The sequence below is a fragment of the Drosophila gunungcola genome, unplaced genomic scaffold (genome assembly GCF_025200985.1).
Source record: "Drosophila gunungcola strain Sukarami unplaced genomic scaffold, Dgunungcola_SK_2 000018F, whole genome shotgun sequence".
Lineage (NCBI taxonomy): Eukaryota > Metazoa > Arthropoda > Insecta > Diptera > Drosophilidae > Drosophila > Drosophila gunungcola.
The window spans coordinates 499,638-520,306 of NW_026453200.1; the positions used below are offsets into that span (position 1 = coordinate 499,638).

General features: G+C 37.9%; 1 protein-coding gene across 5 annotated transcripts in view; it reads right to left on the bottom strand.

The window, feature by feature from the left end:
• Positions 1-16,552, bottom strand: part of LOC128263782 (zinc finger protein 2) — a 56,976-nt gene extending 40,424 nt beyond the window's left edge. For 4 of the 5 annotated variants that reach the window (XR_008268514.1, XM_052998983.1, XM_052998982.1 and 1 more), the window contains exon 1: positions 13,760-14,046. The gene's annotated coding sequence lies outside the window, so the exon portion shown is untranslated. Of the gene's footprint in view, positions 1-13,759; positions 14,047-16,448 lie in introns of those variants that run through there. The other variant, XM_052998981.1, reaches the window with a different exon arrangement.
• Positions 16,553-20,669: the final 4,117 nt, after the last annotated feature.

Genomic DNA, 20,669 nt, shown 5'->3' on the forward strand with positions numbered 1-20,669 from the left:
AAGTTTGCAACGCAGTGAAGGAGACATCTCCGACCCTATAAAGTATATATATTCTTGATCAGCATCACTAGGCGAGTCGATCTAGCCATGTCCGTCTGTCCGTCTGTCCGTCCGTTTCTACGTAAACTAGTCTCTCAGTTTTAAAGCTATCTCCATGAAACTTTCCCAAAAGTTGTCTTTCTATTGCAGGTATTATATAAGTGTTATCGAGCCGGATCGGACGATTATAGCATACAGCTCCCAAAGGAACAATCGGAAAAATAAATAAAAAAAAATTATAACTTTGCTGTTTTTAATTTTTTTTTAGTTCTTCGACATATAGTTATGGTTAAATAATATAGAATTACGGTTTAAATTTCATCAAAATCGGACGAGTATAGCATTTAGCTCCCATAGGAACAATCGTATAGCTGCCATAGGAACTATCAAATAATTAAGCTGCAAATCATCATAGCTTTAATGTTTTTAAACATACACGCAAATAAATCATTTTAACGTTTTCAAGAGTCTTTAGTTTTTGAAATAGCTGCAAGGGTATATGAACTTCGGCTTGCCGAAGATTGCTTCCTTTCTTGTTAATATCGCGATTGTTCCCATGGGATCTATATGCTGTAATCGACCGACCTTAATGAATTTTAAACCGTAATTCTAAAAAAATAAAAAAAAAAATTGAAAAACGGCATAGATATAAATTTTGTCATTTATTTTTCCGATTGTTGCTATAGTCGTCCGATCCGGCTCGTTTCGATTTATGTACTACTTGCAAAAGAAAAACAACCTTTTGTAAAGTTCCATGCAGATAGCTTTTAAATTGAGAGACTAGTAGAAACTGACGGACAGACGGACATGGTTAGATCGACTCTCTTAGTGATGCTGATCAAGAATATATGTATATATATATATATAGGGTCGGAATGTCTTTTTCAGTGCATTGCAAACTTCTGACTGAAATTATAATACCCTCTGCAATAGTATCATCTGCTTAATCATTTTCAATCATTAACAGCTTAAACAAATATTTAAAAGCACGTCCTCAAAGTTTGCAGTTGATCCAAACAAAATTGACAAAGAGCATTTGACGAAAGGAATCGTTCTCTAGGGTGCTAACTTAATTTTATTTTTTTTTAATCTATGTTTTAAGAATTCAGTGTCAGGATTTCAAGTAAAGCGAAACAAAACTGAAAAAATTACTGAGGATGAAGCGACTTAGTAAGTGTGTTATTATTTATATTTTCGTGTAAAGATATCTTTAAGTTGATTTTCCCACGAGTGTCATTTGTGAAGATATGACATTTTATTTAAGGCGCCTAAAATGACAATATATAAGATGTTTAAAAAATAAGTTGCACAACATAGTCCAAATTTTGAAAAGTAAAACGCGAATGCATTCCTTTATTGGGCCATTAAAACTCATTTTATTAGAATTTTTATTTACTATCCTAGCGTCAAGTGTACAGTTATTTTTATATATGATAGCTGGTCACAGTTGGTTGCATTTTCAAATAGTTTTAACAATTACAAATTTAGAACATACTTGAACTAATATTTTCAAAATTTAATCAAACTTAAATGATTATTTGAATCTGTGAATTGCAGAAAATTTAGAAGAAAATGTTTACTGCTAAAAATGTCAAATTTCAAATTGTTTATTCAAATAGCCATTACGCCTGCACAGAGAAAATTAATCAAGTGCACTCAATCTGGACTTTCAGTCCATTTTACTCAGTTTGAGTACAAATTTTCAAGAATCAAAAAACTCAAATTGAGTAAATATGTGATTTGTTAAAGTATTTTTTCTCAAAATGAAAAGCTACCAAAAATAAATCGGCCAAAAATGTAACTAACATTTTCTTTAAATTTTATTATTTGTTTTACATACATATGTATAGAAATTTAATTTGAACTCGAGCGTCGGTCTTTGTTGTCCACTTGTGGAGCTAAATTGATTCTTGATAAACATAATAACTCAATTAAATGTTATATTATTAATTTACGTGTTAAATGAATCTTTTTACTTACGAAATATTTTTATGAATTGAACCCCGTATCTTTCATGCTCTAGATGTAAGCCTTAAGCACTCGTCCACGCTCGCTCTAAATTGTCAGTAAGCAAAAGCCGCACAACTATTTTAACTTTTCTATTAAAAAAAAATTATTTTTAAAATAGTAATAATTTGATAGTTTACAATAATCCTTTATTTTTATTCAAAACGGAACACGATATTATTTAGCTGCTACAGGAACGATCGAATCATGAATCAGCTGAAAAATCATTAAAGCTTTCCATGTTTTTAAACATATACGCAAATAAATCAAGATTAAATGTTTTAAAGAATGTTTCATGTTTGCAACACCTGCAAGTTTGCTTCCTTTACTGTTGTCCTAGCTTTTGCTTGAATTCGAGAAAATGCCTAGAAAAGGCATAAATACAATCTATTGGATTTTTTTACAAGCAATGGACTGTTTAAACTTCTTTATTTGCGTATATTTGGGACCAGCGTTTCCTTCTCAATTTTAGTGGAAAAGAGCGACAACCCTGGATTTTCAGCAAATTCAATAAAATTTTCATAAGCCTCTGGGTAGCTGAACTGCTGAAAGGTCAACAAGCTGAACTTGTAGGGAACAGCGGTCCGAATTTCAGAAAAGAACCCAAGGTATTTTACCGATGGATGCTGTATTTCTGAATTTTGACGTTCATATTATCCACATATTTTATCACTAAGTTGATGACCACCCTTATAAAAAATACAGCATAACCAATGGATTCAGCACTTTAAAAATTCTTGCGTGAATTCAAACGTTAGGGTTCGACGCTACCTTGACTTCCTCTTGATATTTTCTCTGGCACATTCACGGATGTACACAAACACATAATTTGTCTGCACCCTTCCAAGTTGTTTAGTGTTTGTGATATAAGTCGAAGAAGAGGGTAATAATGATTCGCCAATTTAATAATAATTTCTCTAATAATTATACGGTAACTGTAATTAGGGGCACATTAAATTCAAAATTCGTTGAAAATGTTGGCTGGTCTGTCAGAGTGTTTATCTGACTTCTCTACGGGTTGTTTCTGTTTTTTAATCGTCCGTCGTTAGCAGCCGCGCTTTTGATTGTTCTGAGTTGTACTCTGCTGAATTGTAATTAACTTACAAAAAAAAATCTCTAATCTTAACCAATTTTTTTTGTTTTGATAATTAAATTTCGTTATTGCAATTTATAACATACTTTATAGTAAACACATAAGTTGGTATTTTTACTTAGTACTACAGCTTTTAATAAACTTACTTTTGCTAGTTATTTTCGTGAGAAATTAATCTCCTTGATTTTGAAAAAGGAATCAAACTGTGGTAAGTTGAAATTCATTATTTTACCACAGGAAAAACCCGATTCTTCCAACCAACAACATTTCAGGCTCTTATTGGCCAACCAATGTCTGCGTTACCCCAACTTCCCCGCATCATCGTGGCCACCCAATTAAAACATGACTGTTACGAGGGTGGTTCCGATTAGAGCAGCGCAATGAATGAGGCTGGCTAATTAGTGTGTCTTTGCAGGTAATTATAATTCAATTAAATATCAGAGAGTTAGTTTCCCTTTTCGGTTTGGCGTTTTGATTTTGTTTATTTTCCGTGGTGCGATGTAGGCAAAATTAAGCAATAGAGGTTTACTAATTAACCCAATGATCTTATATTAATGGTAACACGGCATAATTTTTTTGTATATACCTGTACTTGTGTTACTCTTCATGTCCCTTATTATTCCCTCTGCAAGGGTAAAAACAATTAAAATCATATAAAATGTAGAACAACATGAACATTATGTTTATTCTTTCATGGCGATTTTTATATTTGAATAACAATTTTAAAAAATAAAGAACACATTATATAGAACATTGATTTTACAATAATATTGAAAACGTTTTCGGCCCCTGCTTAAGACTATTTGTAAAACATATATTAACACATTATTTTTTTTTTGAGGAATGTGTCTGGAACAGTTGATACCCTTTACTTTGCTATTTCATTTCAAAATAAACATAGTGACCTTGACCTTTTGAAGGAAAGACTCTACCCCTTAAGTACTTTTCAACTAATAAAGCATACTCTTAATGTACTACAACTACTATATCGTGCTCGGATGCCCTTTTATTTTCACTGAGGAAGAAATTCCAAATTGTTAGGATACCCGACAAAACACACTTTTTTTTAAACGTTTTGAAAACATTTACCATAAAATGGTGTGAATAATTATAATCAAAATTGTAGGAACGTTTCCATTAATGTACAACAGGTACCTTTTTTTTTTTGATCAGTCCAGTAATTAGTGGGTATCCCAAAGTCGGGAGGAGCCCATTTTGTCCCTGTCCTCTGAATTACGTAAATAGTGTTCCAAAAGCCGTGCATTCGAGGCGATTTGGAATGTTTTGGGGCATTTATCAAGTTCAGCATTCAACAAGCCGAATTACACAAGTTCATGTCTAGGTATGTATGTGGTGTGTGGTGTGTGGTGTGTTTGCCCCCTTCCCTCCCGCAAGTTACAACCTTAGGAAAGTAACAGGAACTCCAGAACTCCAGAACACCAGAACAGAACAAGAAAACAGCCACTTCTAGAAGGGGAGCGGTCGAAACCTTTATTGACCGTAAAGATAAAAGCAGCACTAACTCAATGAAACGGAGAGTAGGTGCTAAAACACACGCACATGCTCACGCAAACGCAAACGCAAACACAAACGCAAACACAAACACAAACACAAGTCGAAGACAAACACAAGCCAACAAGCAGTGGTCAAGTTAAAGGTACACGTATACGTATGTACATACGTATGTACGCATGTGTACATGTATCTTGACCCACTCACAACTGTCGACTCGCCACTTGGCCCTCACGTGAGTCCTGGTGATTGTGTCTCACACTTGGCAGCCGAAGGACGAGGTGAAATTTGTAGATAAACACCCAACGCTTAACCGATTTTATCTGCATATAGAAGCCTGCAATGAAATAGCCAATAGCCAAAATAGCTTAAAGTCCAATCCAAATGTGTTTTAGCGCTTTATTAATTTAAACAAATCTTCCTCTTTCACACCGTCAACTATGTCATATAACAATGCTTCCGCTAATTCTGGGACGCATATTGCAAACTTATTTGCTTCCTTTTTCTCGGCATATTTCCAGTCTGCTTGTGACTGGAATGACCAGCAAATTCCAAATAATATTCCAGAAATTTGTAATATTAATTCCCTTGAATTAATTATTCCCTGTTAAGGAATAACCCAACTTAAGGGTTTACATTTATGTATCACTGTACCACGTTTTATACATTTTATGCGACTTCAAGTTAGGGAAGTTTGAGGATCGTTCGATCGACCGTTATTGTTGACGGCACTGTGCTACAGACTCCCAATCTGATTAAAGTGTACCACTTTGTGAGCGTTTTCAGAAAGTGGACCTCATTGACAACATTTTTAGAAATCCTTCCAATTACGTCGTTAAAAATTGTACCATAATACAAAAATCCCATCACTCTTGTGCTTTTAAGGCTCAAAAATGAAATCTCTTACGTCGTGGATCATTTTCGTTAATCAAATCGTGTTCAGCAGATTCTTTAAAGTTTGTACTTTGATTAATGTGGATATTTGGTGTAAATGTGAATTTGATTAATGTGAATGCACCTCTATCCTCAATGGGGAATGAATTTATATATATCATATTATTGACCACTTCACTGGACGAGTCGATACTTCAATGTCTGAATGTCGTCGTTTCTATACTGTTTGCGGGTTCAATTTGGTTTATACACTCTTCATGAGGATCAGTGTTGATCCAGTCATGTCCGTCCTAAGCTACAAGACCTTTAAAATTGAACAGGAGTATTCCAACGACGCAATACTATTTTAAAAGTTGGTCCACTATGAGGGGCACACATCGTAAAGTTCTGGAGAAACTTTGGACTTATCCACATATATATTTTTTTGTCTATACCTATCGACACACTGAAAATGTTCCAACTCTATTTATTTATTTATTCGCCAAGCATTTCGTGGTTGAACTCGTACTATTATTTCCAAAGCACATTCTTTTGATTCAGTAACAATTACTGAGTCGTCACTTCGTCCGTTTGAACCTCGGGAACTTAAAAAATATATATATTTAGTAGGCATGTTAAAGGACATTCTGGTCGCGTTAATTAATTAGTAAATTTGAAATAAACATTTGAAACTTTTAAGTTGAATAAAAGAAAATAGTTTGTACATTTACTTAAAAAAATTGAAAAAGTCTTTAAGCCCTCAATTTGATGTAAGTAAGGCAAGTAAGGCAACGTTAATTTTTCTCAACTGTAAGAAGTTACAGTTTCTGTTGGATAATAATTTGGGAAAGAGACTTTTTATTGTTAGGTACCAAGAGCCCACCTTTATAAATAGCTAGTTATCGCCGTTTATGAGGAAACCGCCAATCGACCGTCAAACTCTGAGACAGTATAGACAGTAGTCAAGTTTTTCTGAACACTTTGTCGCTACATGAACACCTACCGTTTTGACTGCTGTATATTAATATTTAAAGACAGACAACTATTGAAATAGTTGCACACCTTTAACTTTTAAACTGAGAGACGCGGAAAATCTTCTCGCAGTGCTGATCAAGCCTGAAGACCTTCATAAGGTTTAAATGTCTCGTTTCCTACTATTATTTTATAATATACAACTTATACGTAAGCTGGAGCAATGAAAGTGCATCGAAAAAAGCTTTAAACCTAAGTTATTTCCATTTAATTTATTTTATTATTTAGGAAGTAATATTCACTGAAGTTTTTATAGTCCTTTATTATCTCGATGTTTCTTGTTTAATATTAGATTTACAAAATAAGAAAGGGTTATATGGATTAGTATACTGTTGGATTCAGGGCGAGCTCTTCTGTATTTCAATCTTTTAAGATTTTCTCCCAGCTCGAAAACGGCTCGACCAATTAAATTACTCGGAACTCGGCTGCTGTATGTATGTGGGAATCGTAATTAATGCAGTCGCCGAGGGAAGAGCAAGAAGGCAAGATGTGGCGCGGGGGTGGAGCTGCGGGGGGTTACGGGAGCACTCAGCGCACATTTAAACGACCAATCAGAAGATGCTATGCGGTAGTCGACGACCGCAGTGGTGTGCGAAATGCTCAGCTCACACGCTACACACACACACTGTCTCTGGCTGAGTGCGATTTATATGCCACTTTCTGTGTGAGCAAAAAGTTTTCCGAGGGGGAAGGAATGGGGAGGGAGTCGCACACGTTAAGACACACACACACACGTGGACATGGATAGAAATATGGGCGTTTGTGTGCTGCATGCATAATGTTTGCATATGAGGAGCCGAGCACAAAGATTTAGCCAACAGGCTCACATCTGTATGTACATGCATATGTATACACGTATTTGTACACATGCGCTGGGAGCACTTTTAATGGCTGGCAATTACATATGATATGCAGATTTGTATCGCAAGGTCCTCGTCGGTCGTTTGACTCTGTCTCTGACTCTGAGTCGCAATCAAAGTCAGAGTCTGCATCGGTCCATTTTTTACGCCACGCCTATTCAACGCGTACGCTTGTTTGTTTTTTACCGAGCGTTCACACTCCCATCCACATCCACATTCATTGACGCGCTCAGTGCTCGGGATTAGGTTTAGGGTTACCTACGAGCGAGCTGGGATAATTGAGAGCGGAGAAGAGCGAAACCCCTTGAAAGCGCGAGAGAAAAGGAAAGTCAAGCAAATGTAGCAGCAGCAGCATCAGCTTCAACTCTCCTCCCCTACCAATCCAATCTCATTTATCCAAACAAGCAAAAAACAATGAGAACGACTAAATCATTGCCACCGCACTCTGTCTCGCTCACGCTCGCATAGATGGCCTTCGCCCGCATATAGGTGTGTGTTAGCGCTTAAGAGATAGAAAGAGATGCGAGACAATACCACAGAGCGTAACGTTCTGTCCTGCTGAGGGGGAAAGTGGGGGCGGTAAAGGAGAAAGAGGAGAGGAGCGGAGGGGAGAGGAGAGGAGAGGAGAGAACGCAAGGGAGAAACTCTTATTTTAATTAATATTGGCGAACATGAAAAGAGAGCGGGAGCTAGAGAGAGCCCAACTTCATTATTACCAAGGCGGTTCTCTCTTCGCTTTCCTCCCCTTTCCCCCTTTCTATCAGTTCTCCCTGGCAAAAATCAGTTTTGCCGCAGCAACAGCACAGCAGCAAAATTAAAACAGGTTCTCCGAGCTGAGTATTCGGTTTTGGTTTTGGTTTTGTCTCGGGTTCGGCTTTGTTGCTAATTTTCATTTTTATCCTTGTTGTTGTTGTTGTTGTTGAGGTTGATGTTGCTGTTGTTGTTGTTTCTGTTGTTGTTGTTAGGGTCTCGTTTCACGTACCCCTTTTCGTGAGCTGGTGTGCGTTTATGTCTCTGCGCCCTAATTGTAATTGTATGCGCACTCACGCAGCAGGCCTTGCTCTGCAGCGAGGGGGTCGGGAGCGGAGGGAGCGGAGGGAAAGGCTGAAGCTTCCTGGAGGAGACACTGTGGCGACTCGTCGTTTGTCTTCGTCCCGGGAGAAATATATCTACGCCCACAACGCCACAACGCCGCACAGCACACCACCCCAGCGAGCAATGCGCGAGTACAAATATAATGTAAATGTAAATAAATAATTTATACATAATGCGCTGCTGCGCCAGTATCTCAGCGTCTGCCTCAGCAGATGATGGTGTCTCTTTCTGCATATTTTCGGCCCTCTCTAACCGGGGTCGTCGTCGCCGTCGTCGTCGTCGTCGCCGTCGTCGTCGTCGTCGTCTCTTATAACAACAACGCAGTAAAGCACAGCACTTGGACTTGTGGGTGTGGGTGTGGGAGTGGGAGTGGGAGTGGGTTTGGGTCTGAGGCCCGAGCGAAAGAGACAGGAGGCTAAGGCGCTGATGGGCAAATAGAGTACGAGAAGGAGAAGGAGCATAAAGAACACAATTACGCGAACGTGGTATTCCAAGGAGCATTGAAACACACATTTCGAGCTCCTTCTGTTGTTTTTTTCGTACTCTTCGTCTCTCCATCTCTCTCTCTCTCTCTTTCATTCACTCTCTCTCCCTCTCTGTCTCTCTTTAAATTTTTTCTTTATATTTTGCTGGTCTGAGATATTTTTTATTATGTTAATTTCCGCACTTTTTTGAATCATTTCATATTTTGGGAAAAACCACCCTATCCACCACGCTGTTTACTGCGAGAATGTTAATTGGGTTCTGCAAAAAGACTTTTCTGGCATCTTTGCTTTGTTCGCGGCCAACTTTGAAAATTGCAAAACTGTATAATGTCCTACCTAGCGAAAAAAACACAATCATTAAATAAGAGAATGCTGAGTTAAAAGCAAAATTTTATCTTGCACAGCATTTGGAAAATAAGGAGAATGACTTGGATTTTTTGGTGGAGCATGCCTTAATTGGGCTCCCACATACATACATACATACATGCAAATGTTCATATGTATGCCGTAGCGTAAAAGGAGGGCGCTCTAATGTGACCCAAGCCATCACCACCATTCACCCATTCAGCTCATTTACATTTGTATGCACACATGCAGACATATATTCGACCTATTCACCCCCACTACACAGAGGCAGACTCACTCAAACACACAGACACGGCCTGTAAATGTTACATGAGCAGTCAAAATATATGAGCACACATACATATATGTACATACATATGTACATTCAGCTAGAACATACACCCATCTTCTGAAAGGAGGAATTCTCGTTTGTTGTTTATTGTGATTCCGAAGTCTTTTTTATTTTAATTTCGTTGCTCGTCATTATCGATTTTTGCGTCTTTCCTTTGAAATTTGACTTTATCCTTGGCGAGAAGCAATCGCTTGGGCGAAGGCGGAACTGAGGTCCTGATTGAGGGATGATGGTTGTTTAGATACCCACATTGTCCAAATGCATGTGCCGCATGGAGAGCCGCAGAACAGCAATATAAGTAGCAATTAGTAGGGGCCAAGTATGTACCCATCCGCTGCTGGTGCTCAGGCTTTTGCTTTGCTTTATTTACCCATTTACCAGCAAAACTTTCATTTAATTGGTTCTCAAGCGAGCGCCCACGAATTACGTCCATTTATATACGTATGTGTGTATGGCATGTACATACATATACGAATTTCAGAGCCAGTACCTTACATACATATGTACATAACTCAAAGCTCGAATGTTCTTGTGTGTGCAACGGGTGGCGGCGGAACAAAACACGAGCAAGTGCTAGGGAGAGAGCTAGAGCGTGCGAGGGAGACGGCTTGGGTATGGTAACGTTAGTGCTTAATTGGTTGGCCAGTAATTAACATTTTGCCAAGCCGAATGCTCATTCTCTCCTCGGCGGGGAGGGTGGGGGTGGGGTAGGTAGTGGTGCGCTGCTGGCCGCAACGAATCACGTATGCCGACTCCCAGCCAGTGACAACGCGAATGGGGTGTGATTCGAAAGGCGTCAATTAACTCTACTCTATGAACCACCCACCCAGCCATCCAGCCACCCACACATGACGAAAACACTAACAGAGAACCCAATACACCCACAAAGGATTGGGACGGCAGGTGCGGAAGAGTGTTGGGGAGTCGACAAAGAGGAGAGAAACTGCGAGAAGAAACGAAGCGAAGCAGAGAGGAGAGCAGAGAAGATGAGGACTTTGGCAAGCGGCAAGCGACAACCGACCAATCAAGTCGCACTTTAGCGACAACCGCGCACAGTTGCTTCACTCTTCTTTTGGTTCCGTTTCCGCTGTTTCTGACCCGTTTTCCCACTGTTTCTGCGCCGGCATCATCTGAGACTTAACAGCAAAAGAGCGGGGCATTAAGCTCTCTGTGCGTTTCGCTGCCGTCATCATTGCCTTTGTCTGTGCTTAATTACTAGGCTGATTTGGGGTTCTCTGCTCCGCTTTGTTCTTCTCCGTTCGGCTTATTTCGGCAGAGCTCGGTTCGTTCGTTGAACTAACTTCAGCCTCCAACCGAAAGCGACAAGTAACCCCTTCTCCCTCGCTCAGCCAGCTCCATCGTCATTGGCTAATTAGATGGCTGCTTGTAATTAACAGGGCCCAAAGGGTGTTTTGCCACCACTTTCCGCTACGTTTTAATTGGCGCGCTTAGCTTGGATCTCGGTTCTCATATGCAACCCAACCCATTTTAAAGCACATTTAATCCATGCTAGATTTGACAATATCAAAAATATCAATACTCTGGATCGGCCAAATCGACGGAGCCTAGTGGGGTGGAGGGCTTGCTTGATTCTGTTTCGCTATCTGGTCAAAAGATAATAGAGTTGAGAACGATGCGGAAGCTTTTTTCTTGAAAATTCTGATAAGTTTGTCAGGAAAAAATTTATTATTTATTATACTCTTCCAGAGGGTATAATAATTTCAGTCAGAAGTTTTCAGCGAAGTGAAGGTTTCCGACCCTATAAAGTATAAAAGTATAAAGTTGCAAGAAGGAGCCGGATCGGAGAAAAATATCACCATAGGAAAAAGGGAAATAAAATATAACAAACTTTAACCTTGCTGTTTTCAATTGGTTGTAATGTACTTTGGTATAAAAGAATAATTTACTATTTCTGGAATACGGTTGTCATTTTAATATAATTGAACAACAATATCATATAGCTGTAATAAAATGATTGAATAAATCATTGCAAAATTATGAAAGCTTTACTGCTATATAGGCATAAAAATCGGAATATAGTTGTTATAAAGAATATTTAGTTTTTGCAACAGCTGCAAAAGTATATAAGCTTCGTCTATCCAAAATTTACATCCTTTTTTTGTTATTGGTAATATTGATTTACTGCCTGCAAAAGAAAGTGGGTTTAGGAAAGTTCATGCAGATAGCGTTTAAACTGAGCGACTAGAATAAAGGGAATTGACCTAGTTGTCTAGAGTATTTCCCAATTTAAAAGTTAATAAACTAATATTTATTTAAAGAAAATAATTAGTTTACCGCATATTATTGTTTTTGTTGTGAAATATTTGAACAGAAAGTCGAAAAATGAATTTTTTTCATTCATGGTACCTTTAAGTGCTGGCTTTGTTTTTGCTTTAGTTTGTTGTATGTTCGTTGTATGATTGCAATGTTCATTTAGGATCCTTAAACCAATCGTAAAATAGTAAAAAAATACAAAAAAAAAGCATGCATCGATTAATGATACATTTTTAAGTATTTTTCTCCTGCTATTTCGTTGCCACGTTCCCGATGACAAAACGCTGTCTTCTTTCAGTACGGTTAATACAGTCCTCGCAAAAATCTAAATATTTATATCTAAACTAAGTTAATGAAAAAAAGTGTTGTTGCCTTCCAAAAAACTTTAAATCTACTTAAAAGTTTGTCGCGTTTTCCATCGTAAGTTATAATATTTTCAATATTGCTTCCTTTTTATGCAGATGAGTAAAAATTATAACGACGTTATTTAGAAAAAATGTACCTTGAAAAGGCTGCAATGAGAATGACAATGAGACCCGCTAATCCTAATGTCCATTGCTTTGATTATTAAACACACGTTCCTTAAAAATGTAAATATTAATACGTTAATAAGTGTAAATCAAATTTTTTTGTTTTTTTAAAAAAAATGTTTGACTAAAACTAAGTAGAAACTTGGCGCGTTCACGATTTCGCCTTACAAATTTTGATAAATCTTGAAAAATTAAGCAAATATTTCAATTAATATTTCAAAATAAAGTCTTAACATTGAAGACTACATTATACCCAGAGAAATCTGAAGAGTTTGAGGTGACGTGCAAACGAAACTAGTTCGGGGATCACTCCCTAGGAAGTGCTAGTGTGATGAAAGTTATCAAAGGAGTTGTTTTACAAAGACTTATAACTAACTATGACCTCGAGTTTTTCACTTCGATTTATGTATACGAAATACAAGGTCAATAAAACCAACACAACATTATTTTACTATCGCGTTCTCGACGCGGTGTTTTCTATTAATAACTCGAAAACGACAAGTACTCAAAGCCAAATTTTTGTATAGTTAAAGTAGGGTTTTTCAAATATGTTACTTGTGTAAAAAAATGTGTTTAATGATAGTTTTTGTCTTTTTTCGTTTAAAGTCGTACGAATGCCGCGTTCTCGATCCTGGAAGTTCCCATATGCCCCCAGAAAACAATAGGGTTTTATGGGGTGCCAACGTTTTTATTTATGCTAATAACTTATAAAATAATCGTTCGATTTAGAACATTGGTCTCGATAGTTATAATGACTGACCTCTGTGGCTTGGAAACATTTAGAAAAAAACACGTTTACCTTCAAAGGGAGTTTTTCTCATATAAGCTTTTGATAAAACCTTATAAAATTTAATTTGGCTGTCATACATTTTTTGATACTAACGAAGCTTAAAAAAATTAAAGACTTTTGGCCGGACAATAAACTTAAAAGTGTTCTTTTAGATAATTTCAAATGAAGAACAAACCATAAATTTCTCAGTTGCAAAATGAGTTTGCTTTAAGCGTAGAAAAGGATTATTTCTTATAAATTGGTTCGACTGGCAGAATAAACGTATTTCGATATATAGTCAAATAAAATATACTCGAGATAGGTAAAGCCGTTCATCCGATTGAGCACTGAACATCACTGCATTAAGATATGTATAATTAAGTCGCAAATTGAACTTTCCAAGTGTAATCTGTTCGATGCCCCAGTAAAAATGTTAACTCATCTCAAAAACTACTTTTGAGAGTAAACAAAAACCCCCCAATAGAAGACTTACCTGAAGTCTGAAAGCAGTCGAATCCATTATCAGCTGACTGGAACGTTGGGCCTTCAGGAGAAGGCATTTAGAGTTTTGCCAGTTTCAGTTGAGCGTATTTGTATTTGCGCATATATAATTGGAGTTCGAGTTTGTAGGGTTATTGGCTAGTTCAGTTGTTAATTATTTTAAGTTAGCGGCGATAGTTTTGTACTATGTTATGATTTATCCTTAGGCTTAAATATTATAGGAACTTTTGAATCGAGCGCTTGTAGACGTGGGCGAGTTAATTCATTGGACTGCGGCACCTAGAGGATAGTTTAGTAGATAATACTGTTACCAACTCATCACAACGCTTCGACAACGCTTCCGTACGCGAAAAAAAACTATTTTTGTCTCAGACTAAAAACATAATGAGTATGGATTCAAAATAAAATAACCCAAATAACGCGCAGTGTCAAAAAATTTGCAGGCTACAAAAACAAAAGGTTTTTCCATTCAATTCATTTTCCATTTTCCATTTGACATTGCTGTTTTGTTACGAAAACCGTAAACGTTTTAATAACTCGTAATTTAACTCTGTTTCCGATCCCCGTAATCGAAATACGGCTTTCAAACCACACCTTGTCCTCAAGGACCTGCGGTTTTGATTTTGCACTTGTGTGAGGCCATCAAGGACAGGTGGCAAATAGGCATGGGCAGGATATCGAGGCAGGACATCGAGGCAGGATGTTAGGGAGAGTTAGGGAGAGAACAGCAGGCAACAGCAGGGCTCGAAAGAGCCAAATTAAGTGCAAACGCTGGTGTACGAACGAGTGTATATACTCGTGTGTGCGGGTGTAATTGCCGTGACCAGTGACAGGTGACAGGCGAAAGGCGAAAGGTGATCGACCTACCGCTGCAGGCTGCAGCTACCCGTTGAGGGCACAAGAGTTGGCGCGTTTTCGGCAAGGAGTCGGTCGGAAATGCGTTAATTTCGCTTTTTGTGTCACTTCGCATCGCGCATATGAAAATGTATGCATTTACGCAGATCAAAGGATTATCGACGACTTGTCAAGGCTTCTTACCCGCACAAGCACAAGCACACGCACACGCACACGCACACACACACGCACACATCTATTCACATACGGTTAGACGAATGACTGCAAAATAATTTAAATAGCCCACACTTATGTTCAGACATACATGTGTACATATGCATATGTAAGTACACAACGACAATGTATGCACATCTGCATGTGCACATACTTCTGCCGAGTCGGTGAGTGTACGTGCATGTGTATGTGAGAGCGAAACGAGCGAGTTAGTCGAATGATGTGTGTGGGTGAGTGCAGGGGTGTATGGTTATGGTTGGGTGTATACGCGCGCGTTACGCCCAGCGATTTAATTTGCCAACTTTTTGCGTTTTTGCATTTTTAATATCAACACTTTTACTCCTAGTTGGCTGCTTATGGCGCAAGCGAGACAGTTGTCTCTTTTTTATACACACACGCACAGTTACAAGCACAGTCACAAGTGGAAACTTCTGGTCCCGTACTTTCCGACTTTCAATGCTCCTTCCCCCCATCCCGTCTCGTCCCGTCCCGTCCCGTCCCGTCCTTTCCAGTACAAAGCGCCAGACAGAGAGGGGAGAGCCGCCGCGACAGGGACAGAAATAGAGACAGAGCCTGAGAGAGAGGAGGCATTCATTTTTGCATACACTCTCGTGGACCACGTGCTCATTAAATCGTTGAAAGCAATTCATAGAGAACATCCAACAGCAGTCTAGCACCCTTTTCCTGCGGCGCGCTCTTTTTAGCTCCTTTCCTTTCCATTCCTTTCCTTCGATTTACTTTCGCGCACCCTCCTTCCGCTCGGCACGGATCGGATGTACTCGGCTCTGTTCGGCTCGGCCCGTAATGCAATTAAAAATAAAAAACTTTCCCCGGACGGATTCCCCGTTTTGTTTGCTTCGATATTTTTAATACGATACGACGATTCGCCATCTCTTTTCAGTAATATTGAAATGAAATTCTGCTCTTGTCGGTGGCGTTGTTCTTGTTGTTGTTATTGTTGCTATGCACACATACACAAGTACATAAAGATAAGGGTGAGTGTATTGTTTAGTGCACAGGACTGCAATGTTACCATGCACCTATACATTAAATTTTTGATTTGATTAGATTTCGCCATTAAGCAGCAACGAACTGGATGCATCAAGCAGACAATCGCTGAATTGCAATCTCGCCTCGCAATCGACTGGTTACTGTTTACTGTTTACTGTTTAAAACTTCTTTTCTCTTCATTTGCAGATCCATAATTTATCAAATATTTCTGCGAACATCACTGCTCTCGGCGCACAACACAAACCAAAGCGTGTGAATGCTAAGTGGCATAGAATCAGGTAGACGCGCGATAACGACGCGCACCCACTTCGAAAGCAGATATCACTATCCTGGGGATTGGGTATTCATAGGTGGTGAGACACATTCAACATCTCTTTTCGAGATCACAGTGGGCATTGGGTTTCACTTTTTGGTTGTTTCTTATTGCACTTTTTACGCTTTACAAAGCACAATGAAACAGCGGATAGTCACAGTCACAGTCACATCCACAATCACTGTCACTGTCACTGTCACAGACACAGTCACAGTCACGCCAACGGCATCGCCATGGAGATCTACATTGAAACCGCATCTCATCCGAGCACTCAGAACTCAGAACTCACCATCCGACCCGCATCTGACTCATTCAACGTTTTTTTTCGACTGAGCCGAGGCAGGCTTACTTGTTTACTAGTTTAACGTCACGCGCGCTCTCCGCCGCTCTTTGCCGCTCTCCGGCGCTCTCGTCTCGGGCTCAGCCGTTCTGAAAGCCGAACCGAACCCCAAACCAAACGAAACGAAATCGAATCATGCGTATAAGGCGAGATTGGAGAGAGACTGAGAGTCTCTTGGCTGCGAGATTTCCGTAATGGGGTAATTATTGCCACGCAGAGTGGTAATTACAAAAGAGCGAGACGGGAGCTGAGGTGATAAAACAATGTACCAATGTGCTGTGCCTTATGCTCTCTCAGCGACCCTCTCTTTTCCTCCTTAATTTCTGTCTGTCCCCGTGTGTGTGCGTGTGTGTGTGCTTGTGTGTGTGTGTGTGTGTATGTTTGTATGGCCGCGTACCTTTGTTTTGTGTGGGTGCAGCTTGAGCAATCATCTTTCATTATTTTTGTATTACTGCCGACGGATGTTAAAGGTTCCCAAACCGGCATGTTCAACATCCCATTGTCTGCAGAATGATCGGAAATATTTTCAGTATTAAACTGGAATAAGAGAATCACAGCGACTTCTTTAAAAGAAAATCTATAGAATAATATAAAATATCCAAGATATTGTTTATTTCTTGAACCACTATTCTAAATTGTCATGAACATAACATTAAGTTATAAAATAAAACTGGAAATGATGATAGCAGCTCACTTTTTATATACACAAGAGGCAACCCCTTTAATTTTTCCTTTTTTCTGTTTTAGTCTCAACTTGAACGAGGGTTTAACAAATTTTCAGTTTTTGATTGTTTTGCAACATTTTCGTTGTTTTGACAATAAAAAACGTTTGTTTTTTTGTGTGTTTCTGGATATTGTTGAAGCTCGGAAACATAGCACTCAAGGATAACTACTGGAAGTAAGTCCATCTAGGGTTCCTTGCTTTGAAATATGTACATGTTGCAAACATTTCAAAGATTTATTGCCATTTCAACCCGAATCAATGCCCAGTGTAGTGTTCAAGATGTTCTGGCTGTTAAACTTTATACCATCGAAGAACTAATCAGCTTAAATTCTATTTGTTACGTGGCAATTTGCACCCAAAAATGTGACCCTTTTTATTAGTGAATTAAGTCGTTTTCGTTTAGCGATGCAATAATTGTATGAACCGACAGAGGCTGTAATGCTCTGAGTTATACATATATATTTCTGGTCAGAGTCAATAGCCGTGCCGATCTAGCCATGCCCGTCTGTCTGTCTGTCCGTAGAAAAGCGGCGATCAGCACACATACTGTGGCTTGCTTGCACTTCAGTTGTCTGAGAAATTTTCACGGCGAAACTTGTCAATGTATGTGTGCCGACAGCGGTTAATTACTGTTCGTGTCGGGCTCTGTCGGCCCTCTGCCGCTGATCTATCTGCACTGGAAAGACCGCTATTAGCGCGTGTTCGGCGTGCTTTTCGCTCTAAGGTTGTATTGTTGACAAACCCAATTGCTTTTGGTGAAATATTTATTTTGAAACTTATTAGCTAATTAATAAAATGGTCGGGGAACTCGACTTAGCGTCTCTTCTTTATATTCAAAACATTTTATAAAAAAGTCGAACGTATCAGGTTCTTTTAAGAAATTTCTATTTTCAACAATTAACAGTGATAGGAAACTTAAGTTTTACTTGTCAAATTAAAACATTTTAAGACAAGCCATCGTTTATATTCCCTTCAGCTATTACAAAAGTATTATATTATGTAAGCGACTAAATTTCGATTCTTATGCGTACATGTATAAAAACAATAAAGCTAGGTCGATTTTTCCCTGAATTTTACGATCGTACCTATCTCAGGTATATGACATCGCTGTCCAATCATTATAAAATAATAATTGTTGTTCTGAAATAAGATTCCAATTCTATATCTTGAAGTATATTAAATAAATTGAAACACAGTAAAGTTCTAATTTTTTTCATTTATCATTCCGACAGGGAGCTATATGTTATTGTCGTCCGATCTGAATAAAATTAAAACCGTAAATCTGAAGTTCAGACTAACGGACAGATAGACAAACGGACTATCTTATCCTATCCATTTGCATACAATACAATACAATACTATTTCAGTCAGAAGTTTGCAACGCACTGAAGGAGACATTTCCACAGTTCTACTTTCCCAAACGTTGTACCGTATCGGACGTCTATATCATATATAATACCATAGGAACAATCAGGAAAAAACAAAAAAATACTATAACTTTGCGGCTTTTAATTTTTTTTTTTAGTTCTGCAAGTTATAGTATTGGTTTATTATTTGCGAATTTGATAAAAATCGAACAACTATATCATCATATAAAAACAATCGGACTTAAAAAAAAATAAATGAACGAGCTTCGTTTGCTTTTCAACATATGCGGATATATTAATGTGTATATATAATAATTTCATTAAATTATTTTACCCTTTCCAAGGGTATAATGATATTTTTCCTGTTTCTTTATTTTTTTTAGTTCATCGATATATAGTAATAGTTTATTGTTTTAGAATAGTGAGTTTAGTTTATTGCTTAGAATAGCGATCTAATAATTGAGGGTATAAAAAAGACGTGAACAACCTGGGTACACGGCCGGTCGTTTGAAATACAGTACAGAATATTCTCAACTTATTGTTGATTCAGAAACAGAATGAAAAAAAAAGTTTAAAACCCTTAAACTAAGAAAGACATTTGGTCAGAAACAGCAGTGAAAAGGACAATTTCAAAAACTAGAATTTTTGATGGTCACGGCACCTCCCTCATTAAAAACAATGCTCCGTTCATAAGTAACTTAACAAACAAGATGTTGATTTTATTTTCATAATTTCTTTTTTAGGCTAGTGAAAAGTTGTCTTCCTATTGCAGGTAGTATATAAGTCGAATCGAGCCGGATCTGACGACTATGTCATATAGCTCTCATAGGAACAATCGGAGAAAAAAATGAAAAAAAATATAACTTATGTATATAATAACCATAAAAACAATCAGAATTATAAAAAACAAGAAAAAAATGTAACTGAATGGTTTAATAATTCAGAATTATGCTATTAATTTTATTAAAATCAGAAAACGGTATCATAGAGCTGTCATAGTAACGATCGACTAATCGAATGCTTCAATGGTTTTAAAGGGTTTTCGTATAATTCGAAATTTACATGTTTTTAACTTTTCCAATAGTTGCAAGGGTATATAAGCTTTATTTTCTTCCTTTCTTGTTTTTTTTTTTTTTTTTTTGTAATAACTAAAAATCAGTGCTAATGGTGAGACACAACTCTGGCGAGGTTATCTATATAAGCATTATGTTTGTACGCAGAAAAGTTCTCTGAGTTTCAAGCTTACAGGAAAAAAGTGACTAAATTTTAAAACCATCTGCATGGATAAAAAAATTGTCGAGTTTCGAAGTATATTGAAATCTTTAATTTATTTTTTAATTTTTTAGATTGTTCCAATGGAAGCTATACGTTATAGAAGCCCGATTTTAACGAAATTAAAAACGTAATTCTGAAATATCTAATAGACGGATGGACATGGCTGGATTAGCTCTCCTAGTGATGCTGATCAAGAATATATATATACCTTATAGGGTCGTAAACGTGTCTTCTCCAACTGAAATAAGACCCATTGCAAGCGTATAAAGCTGAAAATGTTTTTAAAATGGAAATAATAGCCAAAGGTTGCCTGATCTAAGCAGGTAAACATTTTTTTAACGACTTATAAGCTCAAATTCTGTTGACCGATGCTAATTAATGGTAAAAACACTGTTGAATAAGACAAAATATACTACAGACATTTTCAAAGGTATTTTACTTATAAATTCACTTCCCTCTCACACGTCAGAGAGTCGTCGTAATCGTATACATAAAGTCTTATTTCGCAGGAGCAGTTACGACAAGAAAATACATATTTACGCAGAAGTCTAAAACGCCAAATTCGCGTCTGCGTTTACACTTTTAACTAGAAATGAATAAAGCACGCATGTCAGCGGGGAAAGGAGCGGAAAGAGAAACCCCTTTCTTAAACTCACTCTCTTTGGCTTCTTCCCCGTGCGACTACTCTCGTTTTTACACACTCGCTAATGCACGGCAGGGTATTAGGATATGCATGTAGCCAGCCCCTCGCATGGAACAGTATGCAGACATTGTCTATACCAACTTTTGTGCTTTTATGTTTTG